Below are 12,086 nucleotides of genomic sequence, written 5' to 3'. Positions count from 1 at the left end.
CATTCTCTTTGTATAAGATAAAAGAAAGCAAGAAGCTTCATAATAGTTATTTATCGCATCGTATTATAAAGTGGATCGGTTTTGAAACCATGCTGAAATGTACATTAATTTAGCAGGCAATTTTTTTATTCTTATCCTACCAATATGGTTCTCCTTTAAAGAGAAGTTTTACATTTGTCCAGTATAGGTATTATAACTATTATAGCGATCTCCCCAAATCATTTTTTACTTGAAATTTTTAAAATCTAAACTAGGTGAAAAACTTTTAGTCTAAACAGAACATAAGATTATGATATGAAATTTATCATGATAATTATTATGCATATGACCTTGTTTTTTCTGTAGATTAGCTATAAATAAAATGATTTTCTTTTGTTTATAAAATTGGGACATAAATTTAAGTTGCAAAAATGTGTTGACAGTGGATTTAAAATACGTGGATATATTGACAGAGGAAAATTTATCGTCAATTTAGGTTTCTAATATGGACCACATTTATTGGTCAGATCGTTTATCAAGTAGGCGGAGAGGTGATGAGGTAAATGGTGTAACTAAATTTTAGCCAGCTGGGAGTATCACTTTATAAGAGTACATGAAAATCTGATGCAACATCCAAGTAATTATTTATCGAGTGTGTTGACATTATTATGTTCGTGCATATGTGGTAAAATTAGCAGGGAGGGAATGGATAATGGCGTTTAAATCATTCTTCTCTTCATTTCCTTTATCCTTTTATATTATTATATGAGGGGATTTGTCTGAAGCTTAAGATTTCAATAACTACTGACATGATTGGGTTCTCTATTTTAGGAAAGATTTACATAGGTTCCGGGATGGTTTTAGACGCTATTTTATTTACAGATTTAATCTTTGGGATGATTTTCTCTATGTTTTTTCTATTTTCTTAGGTGAGATAGTTATAAGCTGTTTTCTCTCTTATTTATTTTCAGCCTCTCTAAGCCCTTCGAATAAAGAGCCACTAGATTCTAGGGGCGTAGCCGCTAGTTATAGTTACGAAAAACCAAATTTACATCACATTGGAGATAGGAATTGAAGGAAAATTATTCTGTCGTTCTTTTTTTCTACCCCTCCCTGTATCCCTGGATATTAGAAAGTGTTGAATTATGTAATCAAAACATGTTATTAGCTGCTGGATTCAACTCTATAAAATCCTCTGCTTTTGATAGCGCGTTCTGTTCTCATAATCTTTCAGTAAAACTGATTTAACTGGCAGATTTACAACAGTAAATATGAAGAAAAAACAGAGGAAATGACAATAATTTTTTTCACAAGGCATAAATATATAGAAAAGATTATACAAAATTATTGGTTAAAAAATACGGGAAAAGAGTACCACAGACAACTATTGGTATTGGCACGTGTGGAATACCTACTCATTATTTATATTTTATAATCAAGGATGACAACATACATAAAAGCGAAGCACTGAAATGGTAGGACAAACGGACATGGAACACTTATATAGTGGCAGAACTGAATAATCAGAATATAAATGTATAAGAGTCGAAGCAAAATTGTAAGTAAATTTGTTGAAAAACTGCTTTATACAGGATAATGTTTATGGACATACTTACATATTTAGGACTTGATTATAGAGTTGCTTCGCTTATAACACTATACTTTGTTGTCCCAGGTATCAATATACCAAAAATCAGATCAATCGGATGATTAGATCACATAAAAAGTTGTTGTTAAAAAAGTAAAAAAATCAACATGTTTAAAATGGACGTACGGAAATTTTAGTAATGATTATAGAGTTGCTACGCTTTCTAAATCGAACCTAACTACTAAAGAAATCACCATGCAAAATTTGAAATCGATAGGACAATTCTAACATGCCTAAATTAACGAAAAAAGCTATCCGTTACGGACGGGCGGACGGACGGACCGACCCTAATTATAGAAAAGCTTCGCTTTTAATAAGGTATGTGGGGTGAGGGGTAGCATGTTTTTTTTTGTATGCTTAACCCCCCGTAATTTCAATTCTAAAATAAAAGGTGGGAGTGAGGGTTTTGGTGCTCATTAGACACTTTCGGTTTAGAATAGTACTATGTAAAAATACCTTTTATTAGCAGTGCACGTAAATTATATAGACCAACAGAATTAACAACTAAATGACTAACATAAGCATAACACAAAAAACAGTAACAAGCCCTTTCCACTCCACAGGAAAAGCATAGGCCGCTAACAATTTGTCAGTGTTTCTGTAACAATGTGGCTTTTTTATGGATATGGGTTAAGGTTGTCAGCCCTAAGCCCTATGATTTCGGTGTAATGCATCCATTTGCCCATCAGACAACCAACCCTTTGATTGCACGACCTTTGTCTGAGAAGTCCTAACTGTGCATGGTAGTGAGTTGCGCCTGTTTTGGGCCAAGGCATTTCCCCTACTCTTACTATTTATGTCGCGCACCTGACATAGCAGCAGTAGGAACCACTTTTAACGTCTTTAGTTATGACACGGTGTCAGGCCGAGATTCGAACCTATCACCTTCCCGACGACGAGCGGATGCGCTACGTGTTGAGCTACTAACATAAACATACGACAACATATATAGCAGCTGCGCCATCACTGACAATGTCATTAATGCAAATATTTCATTAATATTTATTATCATGTTTATAGTTCTGAATTGTGATGCAACAATTTCATGAATTAAGGAATAGTTTAATAACATGAAAATAAATCGATATATAATTACTTGGATGTAGCACCATATTTTCACCTACTCTAATAAAATGGCCCTTCCAGGTGGCTAATACAACGATTACCCCCATCCCCTCTTTAAGAGGACTAAAGTAGCAACCTAAATTTACGACAAATATACACGTATATCAATTTGAAAGTAACGAAAATCTGTTGCTTAATTTAGTGCAAAACTGCTCTATAATGAGGGAACGCTTTTAATTACAGTCACAAACAACTTTTAGAGGTTGACACATTTATTCTGTAGGTCAACCTAAACAAGTGCAACTAACAAATGCGTTTATAAAATCGGTCAACCTAAGGCTTCTTTAGGTCGACCTATAATTTCCAGAGGTCGACCAATGTCTTTTGTGAACTAGGCTTATACATAACATAAAAAGACTCATCATACGACAAAGACTAAGCGCGTGTTGTATTGAGATACTTAATGTAATGAATGTTTTAGTTAAATTATGTTAATAACATATACCGAAAAAGTTTTACTTTTAATAATTTTTTTTAAAGAATACATTTACTAAGACTAAAATTTTAATACTATTACAGTTTACATTTAATCAAGGCATTTTAGTTTGCTTTTTTTAGAGACAAATTTTTTTTGTATCTTTAATGCTCCTCTTTTATTTTTTTAACCACGTGGCTGCAATCAAAAAAATATTCTAAGATAATACTTTTTTAAAATTATTATTGAATCTTTTGTTAATTTGTCTATCCGTTTATTTTGCTACACGCCCAATGCAACTTTTTAGGGGAAAAAAGGTTAAAAAATGCAGAAAATCAGCTGATTTTGACGTTTTATCTGTTTTTATTGATACTATTTATTTTTTTTTTTCATAAAAAAAAACAATTAATATTATTTAATTATATTCAACTTATTTCAATTAAGAAAATATCACTAAAAATGACCAAATAAATTACATTGTTTGGGTCTATAACATTTTTTAGTAAAGATCACCTAGTATTTTTTTTATAACATTCACTTATGATAATTTTAACCTTAATTGTATAACTTAATCACTGTATTTATAAATGTTTTTACTTAAACTAGGGCCTAATTAAAGCTATAATTGAATAGAAAATATTTCCGAATGTATTTAGTGAAGGACTGGTAAAAAAATTGACAATAGCTGGTCACCGAAGCTGTGCTAGAACAGTATTGTACATTCCGAAACAGAAGCTTTCTCTCACAAGCACTGCAGTACACCATATGTGCAAAAAATAATGCCGCTTTTTGAGGACCATACATTTATAATAAATACTAGAAGCTTTGTCCATTGTCTCATATGGCTTTGACTTTTAGGGAGGGTGATGAAACCTTCTAAAAATAGCATAAAACCACCTAGTAAATTGTAGAAGATTTTACTTTTATTTCTTTCACAGATTTATTTTTTGTTATTTTAGATTTTTTTCAAAAGATCCTGTTTATACTATCATATGCCTTTTATTATGTACAGAACTTTTATGACCTAACTGACAGACCTACGGACAAAATAAATTATTTACTGGTTGCTCATTGGTATTGGAAATCTTCACAAAGAAATCCTGTCGTCTTTCTTGAATAGCAACCGAAAAAAAACACGGTCGGATATTTCAAATCATAGAGTAGCTTCGCAACTAAAAATACTAAAATATTTTTGGGACTTTTAAAAAATTGAACTAGATATGAGCCACTGTGACTTGCATCGTTTAATAAAAGGTGAATAATTGGGAAAAATGCAAAAAAGATATTCTAATCCAAAAAAATAGAAAGGAATTCTTATAACTTCTTAAGTTTAAGTATAATTAAGATAAAATTGTAAATAAAACGTGTATATTTAATCAAATGATATGTAAAGAAAAGTGCCTAGTCTATATAACATGCCTAATATGGGTTAAAATAATAGGTGGAAATTTGTAATCTAGGAAAGACTGTATTTTGTATAAATTGTATGTATCTACATATGACACGGTATGTATTATTACAATCAAGATATATTACAAAAAAAATAGCAATTAGACCTTAATTTTCAAACAATACTAGCGGCTACACCCCTAGGGACACTTGAGGTGGTGTTGGAAAATGAATCCAACCCTCCATTTCATTATTTAAGCTTCAAAAAGAAAAAGTAAAATTCCATTTCCCTAAAGATTTTGAGGAAAGGGGTACCCCCAAAAACTAGTTATTAGGCCTGTTACTCAAAATTCACTTTTTCTAATTTAATTCTTCTGCTGACCTATAAATTAATGTACAAAATTTCATCTCTCTATCTCTACTGGCTACCTAGCGCCAGGCCTCTAAAAAATCAACAGATAACGGTAGTACGGCGGTTTTAACAATTTCTCAACAATGTGCAGGTTTTTAGCTCTTCTGCATATTTCAACTTAAACATATAAAACCTTTTGTCAAAGTCTACTCTACAACGAACTCCGGTCAGTTTTCTAAAAAAAAAAAGCTGAAAAATGTTTAAAACAGACATAGCCAGCGCAAGGTACGATTCAAAGATAGCACAGCATACTTTTGACACAACAATCTTAATCGCATTTTTATAATTAAAAAAATATGCAGAACACCTAAATCAATCTCCAAGACATTCTCGTATGCATTTGAAATTTTTGTAAGAAATAAAGTGATCTCCATTTTTAGAGGCCTGGTGCTAGGTAGCCAGTGGAGATAGAGAGAAAAAATTTTGTACATTTATTTCTAGGCCCCTAAAGTAACTTTTTAGATCAACAGAAGAATTAAATTCGAAAAAGTGTATTTTGAGTAACAGGTCTACTAGTTATAAACCTTCCCTGGACCTATTAGAAGCTACCTTGTAAAGTAGAACCATATAGGTTCAGAGGAAACAAAGATTATGTTATTTTAATATAAGGATAGATCATATTCATAACATATTTGCTTTTCTCGAAATTTTATAAAATATATCTATGATTATAGAGTTCTATCAAATGCTTTGCTAATATCAAACCATATCAAAATATATCAAAAATCATTAAAATTTTCTTAATTCTAATATGCCTAAATTAACGAGCCACACTTATAGGAAAGGTAATAAGACCGTATACCCGGTCTTTTAAATGTCATGTATAAAAATGGATATATAATATGCGTGGATATTGTCACAGGGTAAAATTCGTCGTCATTTTAGGATGCTAGCATGAAACTCATTTATTGGTCAGTTATTTCATCCAATAGAAGGGGAGTTAGGGTAATAAGGGGGTTCGTTATTTCAGCACGCTGCGAGTTGCAAATCATTAAAGAATATGAAAATCTGGTGTAACATCCAAGTAGAAATATATCCATTTGCATAAATGTCTAAGTTTTATTAGGGCAAAGCGTGATGTGTGTATGTATTTATGTATTTTAAACATTTCAAAACAGGCTAGAAAGGTTTAATTGTATTAAAAGATTTAAAAAGGAGGATAACATCAAATTAGGTTAAAAAGAGAAGGTTGAATTTTTGTCTAGGGGAAAAGAACTGAAAAAGGGAAGGGATATAAAGCAGGGAGGGAAGGGACAATGGGATATTTATTACACTAGTCCCCAAGTTTTATAATAACGTTTTCTTATTCGTTGGCTTAAAAACTTTGGGGACTTTTATTGAATTTTGATTGGTTGTTTCAACCACTAGTTGTAAATTACAGAACGGTTAATTTTATGTATCATCATTGGGGATGTGAATTTACAGCCCATTGTCTTATCCCTTTAAATCCATGGATACAAAGAAAAAGAATTAAGACTTTGTTACAGATAGAGAGAGATAAATAAAAGTGAAAAGATATTTTTTTATGAAAGTAACGTAATGTGTGTGCGTATGCTTGTGTTGTTTACAGCTTAAGATCTCTTTAACCGCTAAACCGATATATATAGCCTCTCATAGGGTAAAGGAAGGTTTTTATCTATTATTGAGAAAGATACTAAGCAGGGGCGTCCAAGCTTTTTATTTTGGGGGGGGTAAAAATTTTTTAAGGGGGGGTAATTCGCTTTTGGGGGGGGGGGGTAAAATGGTGCGCAAAGCGCGCCGCAGATTTCCCCCCCCCCAAAAAAAAATTTTTTAACCCCGGGGGTAAAATTTGCTTGGGGGGGTAATTACCCCCCCTGAAATATGTTAGCAGGGGTAAATTTTGTTACCCCCCCAAAATTTACCCCCGGGGTAAAATTTTTAGGGGTTAATTGAAATTTTATTAAAAATTTAGTATTTCTAAATGTATCTCTATCTTTAAAAAAAAATGAATCAAAAAGTGGAAGGTCAAATTCATTTCCTCTCTTCCTTCACTCAAGTGCCACTAGAGACCCCTTAGGGATGTAGCTTCTAGTAGTAAATAACAGATATATAAATTTCAGGTTGATACAGATTTTTAGCTGCGTAGCTTTTCTTTAATAAACGGTTTTCCCCAAGTTCCTAGTCCCCTTCTTATTTTAAAATAGATTGAAAATAAGGTGGGTGCGTTTGTGAGGGACGCACAAGCTTTTTTTAATGGTGGTAAAAATAAGGGTTTCAAATGTAATGTATTTTTAAAATTTTTAGGGGGATAAAATGAGATATTTCAAAATTTGAGAGGGGGGGGGGTGAGCAAATTTTAATCCTCCCTGATGAACGTCAGTGAGGGGAGAAGGGTTGTATTTTTTTTACTTTGATAAGATTAGCTATGGTCGGTCATATTAGATACAGGTTATGGCCCCCGTCAGGCTATCTTTTAGTGTAAATGGTTTGATCATTAAGATTAGGTTATGAATGCATGTATGCATTTATTATTTTCATTTATTTTACTGCGCAGTTTTTATATGTAGTCATCCTTGTTTTTTTCTACATGTAGATTTCTAGACCGATAACATTTAAATACTTTTCCTCGTAATATCTTTGACATATCTTTAGCTACTCCATATTTAACTTTGTCTGTCCGTCCGTCAGTCAGTCAGTAAGTAACTCCATGGGGGAAAAGTGATTTTCTCAGCTAATATTCAAGATAGATGTTTGATTTTTTTTGTTAAGTCTCTTGATACTAGATATTTAAATGTTTTTAAACATCTTCTTGTCCGTATTACTTTTATCCTTTTTCCACATGCTAAGTTAACGTTCAAAACTATACATAAGTTGTGGAAGGACGGACGGACCGACTTAAGAAATGCTTCGCTGAACAAAATACATACTGTACATTGAGATAGAAAATTAAATTTCTTTTAAAACTTATGAAAATTTTTAAAATCGAAGCTTTTCTATAATTATGGACGGTCCGTCCGTATCAGATAGCTCTTATAGTAAATTAAGGCATGTTAGGACTGTCCTATAGATTTCAAACTTTGCATGACAATTTCGGTAATTGTTAGGTACGATTTAAAAAGCATTGCAGCTCTATAATCATGAACAGAAAGTTCTTACGATCATTTTAAACATGCTATTTTTTACTTTTTTTTGACAGCTTTTGTATGATATCATAATCCTGATATTTGGAATAATGATTTAAAATGACACTCTACAAGTGTCACTTCTTGTTCGTCGAATTTAGAGCTTTGCTATTATGGATGTTGTAATCCTTGTTTTTAAAGTTTTGAGGAAAATATGTCAGAGCCAAAATTTGTTTTAAAGTTTTAATCCATTCTGGTGAATTATTAAATACAATTTTAAATATTATAACAAGATTTGTGTACCTTAAAAGACTATTATATATGTATAATTTTCTTAACCAGTGCTTTCAAACTAATCCCCATTCAAAGGGGGAAAGAGTAGTTATTTTTGCCTAACCGATGCGGTGCCTAAACCTGCGGTGCTACCCAGTATCGAATATAACCTAAATCCTTACCTAAATAAACCTATATCCTTACCTAAAGTTTTGAAACCAAATTATCCCTACCCTCAACCTAAGATTACTTTAACCCTTAACGGTCGGGGTGGGGGGGGGGGGCGTTGAACGCCCCCCCCCCCTATCCCCCGACTGATCAAGGTGCGGCTAGGGGCCCGACTGTTAAGGGTTAAGAAGTGCATAAAATCATTATCTAACAACATACTGAAAATCAATTGTGGTGCTTTAATTTACAATTACAAATGTACCTGTACCCCCATCCCAATTTATTTCCAAAATATATGTTTTGTGCTCTGTAACTCAAAAGAGCGCTGCGGTGCTCAGCTAACCCTGACTTAACTTAACTTTATGTAAATAAAAAAATCCTCAAAACGTTTGCCTGTGTTCCATATGCGATGAACTACTTTTGTCCTGAAGTCTTAAGTATGCATTGTTTTTTTTGGTATGGTGGGTTATAAACCATAACGTTTATAATATTTTAGTCAAATGTTATAATAAAGATACATTACCTTTAAACTTAAAGTTAAAAAGTTTTCTAAATTCTGTATAAAATTTAATATTGAAAATTTTTAGTAAATTTGATGAAATTGTATTTGAAATTCTATTGTATTTTATATTCAAATTTTTAAGTTACTTTTTAACTAATATTGCTTTTAATAATTAATAAATTGATGAGGTTAGTTAAGATTGGTTATTTAGAGTTTAATGTTTCTAATTTAGTTAGCCCTATGCAGTGCAGTAGTTGGGTAACTAAAAGGTGTAGTCCTTCTGCAGGGTCTTATATGCAGTTAGTTAGTTCAATCCCTTGTGGGTGAAATTCCATTCAAACCTATCATGATATATTAGTTGCTAGGCCCACAAAAGTTCTTGTGGGGAGGAGGGGGGTGGGGTAGTCGACCCTCCACTTTCATTTTACTTTAAAAAAGAAAACTAAAAAAAGGTTAGCTTTCCAAAATTGTCATAAACCTTCCCTAGGCCTATAAGTAGCTTAACGGTAAAGGAGAACCATATCGGTCCAGCGGTTAGAAAGTTTTTGGATAGAAACACACAGGCTGAAAGACAGACAATTAACACATTATTATAACATAAAATTTACCAAATAGTCTATAAACAATAGATTAAAGTTTCCTTGGTATACAATTAACAAGGATGACAACATCTATAAAAGCGAAGCGCTAAACGGTAGGACAAACGGACATTAACACTTGTATAGTGTCAGAACTGAATAATCAGAATATAAATATATGTTACAAATTGTAAATAAATTATAATATTGTACTTTGTTCTCCCAGGAATCAGTATACAAAAAATCAGATCAATCGGATAATTAGATCATATAAAAATTTGTTGTTAAAAAAGTAAAAAAATCAACATGTTTAAAATGGATGTGCGGTCATTTTGGTAATGATTATAGAGTTGCCACGCTTTCTAAATCGTACCTAACTACTGCAGGAATTACCATGCAAAGTTTGAAATCGATAGGACAATTCTAACATGCCTAAATTAACGAAAAAAAGCTATCCGTTACGGACGGACCGACCCAAATTATAGATAATTATAGAAAAACTTCGCTTTTAAAAACTTAAGGGAATATTAAAAGCATTTCTAAAGACAATGCAAGGGGATTAATGAAAGCTAAAGTGATAGGTAAAATGAAAAGACCATATACGTCCAGTGGTGAGAGTAATGGTGGTGTTTACCTCCTTAAATTTTAAACAATAATTTCATCCCCTAAAAAATTTAAAGAATTTTATATTACACCCATCAAACCTGAAAAACCTCTTACTTAAACTCTCAAAATAGAAAGCTTGGACGTCCCTAGAATAGATATTAATAAATTAATAGTTATTTCTTTCATCGTATTATAAACGGCTTTCCGCGGATATAGAATGTACAATTATAAGATTAAAACCAGATTTTATATTCGGAGAAAGCTGGATATAATACGATGCTAGACATAGTTTTTTCGTATCCACCGGATTCGAATGAATACGAGAAAAATTTTTTGCTCTTTCCATGGGTATTAAGGGATAAGACAATAGACGATAAATTGAGGTAAATCCCTAATGATGATAAACAAAAATATTTCTTCTGGTTCGTGCCAACTAATCAAAATTTTATACGCCCCTAGAGGCCACACTTTTTATATTAGATTACAACGAAAAAGTAAAAAAAATTAAAAGGGTGGTGGCATACTCACTCAAAATTTTTGAATACATTAAATTAGAATTTATATTGGGATTATACTGTGTACATATTTAAAGAGTTTTGGTTGTGTTTTTGATACCTCATCCCTTACAATATGAAAGTATATAAGTACACGATAAAATATATTGGATATTTGCAAATTAACAAGAACAATATTAATTTATGTCCTATAAAATCCCTATATGGTAACAGAAATATCTGTGTGGTGTTGAACAAATATGGTTCTCCTTTTCAATATAGCTTCTCAAAGGTCCTGGAAAGGTTTGTAACTATTGTATTTAGGGGGCAGTGGTTTATTCTTTTCTTTCTCAAACTAAAATAAAAATGGGGGGTTGAATTCAAGCCCCATCTCTTCACTTCAAGTACTTGTAGAAGCCTCTCGGGGCGTAGCTGCTGGTTTTACATACAGATATTAAATAAGAACTTATTGGAATTATGCATGCATATTTGAAGAGTTTTGGTTGTGTTTTCATACCTCATCCCTTACAATATGAAAGTATATAAGGTACACAATAAAATGTATTGGATATTTGCAAATTAACAAGAACAATATATATTCTCTCATATAAAATTTTGGAGACTTACAAAGGTATTCGGTTTTGAATCTTTAATGATTATTGTTTTGGTTTTTAGTCCCTTTTCAAATACAAAGCCCTCGGATGCTAGGGACGCGGATACTAGTACGAAACAAAGCGATGAAAAATAGATAAAACAATATAGTGAACGCATAAATATATGTATGTAGCAGGCGTAGCTGTAGTAGAATCTTTTTATAACTCATGCACAAATCAAAGTAGGTTTTACATAACTATTTTTAGTAGCGAAGCTACTCTATAATTTGAAATGTCCGTCTGTAAGTCCGTCTTAGTTTGGGGGAAACGTGATTTACTCGGCTCCTATAAAAGATAAAAGACTGAATTTTTTTGACAACATTCCCATTATTATGGAGCACAATTAACTGGAAAACATCAATGGCGGTCGGGCCGCATTTTAGCAGGTTTTAGGCTATTTTTGTATTTTTCACATTTTTCTCCATATCTTTGGTGTTTATGGTCCGATTTCCAAAAATTTTTCAATTATAGATATCAAAATTTAATTTCCTGTCGTTTAAAGAAAACAACCATGACAGTCAGAATGCCCTTATGCAGGTTTTTGGCTATTTTAGTATTTTTCACATTTTTCTCCATACCTTTGGTGTTTATGGTCCGATTTCCAAAATTTTTTCAGTTATATATATCAAAATTAAATTTCCTGTCGTTTAAAGAAAACAACCATGACAGTCAGAATGCCCTTATGCAGGTTTTTGGCTATTTTAAAATTTTTCCCTTATTTTTCCATCTCTCTGATGTATATATAGTCCAATTTTCCAAAT

Source organism: Acartia tonsa, chromosome 8 (assembly GCF_053477335.1).
Source record: "Acartia tonsa isolate MP-2025a chromosome 8, ASM5347733v1, whole genome shotgun sequence".
Taxonomy (NCBI): domain Eukaryota; kingdom Metazoa; phylum Arthropoda; class Copepoda; order Calanoida; family Acartiidae; genus Acartia; species Acartia tonsa.
Note: the sequence above shows the minus strand (reverse complement) of the source record.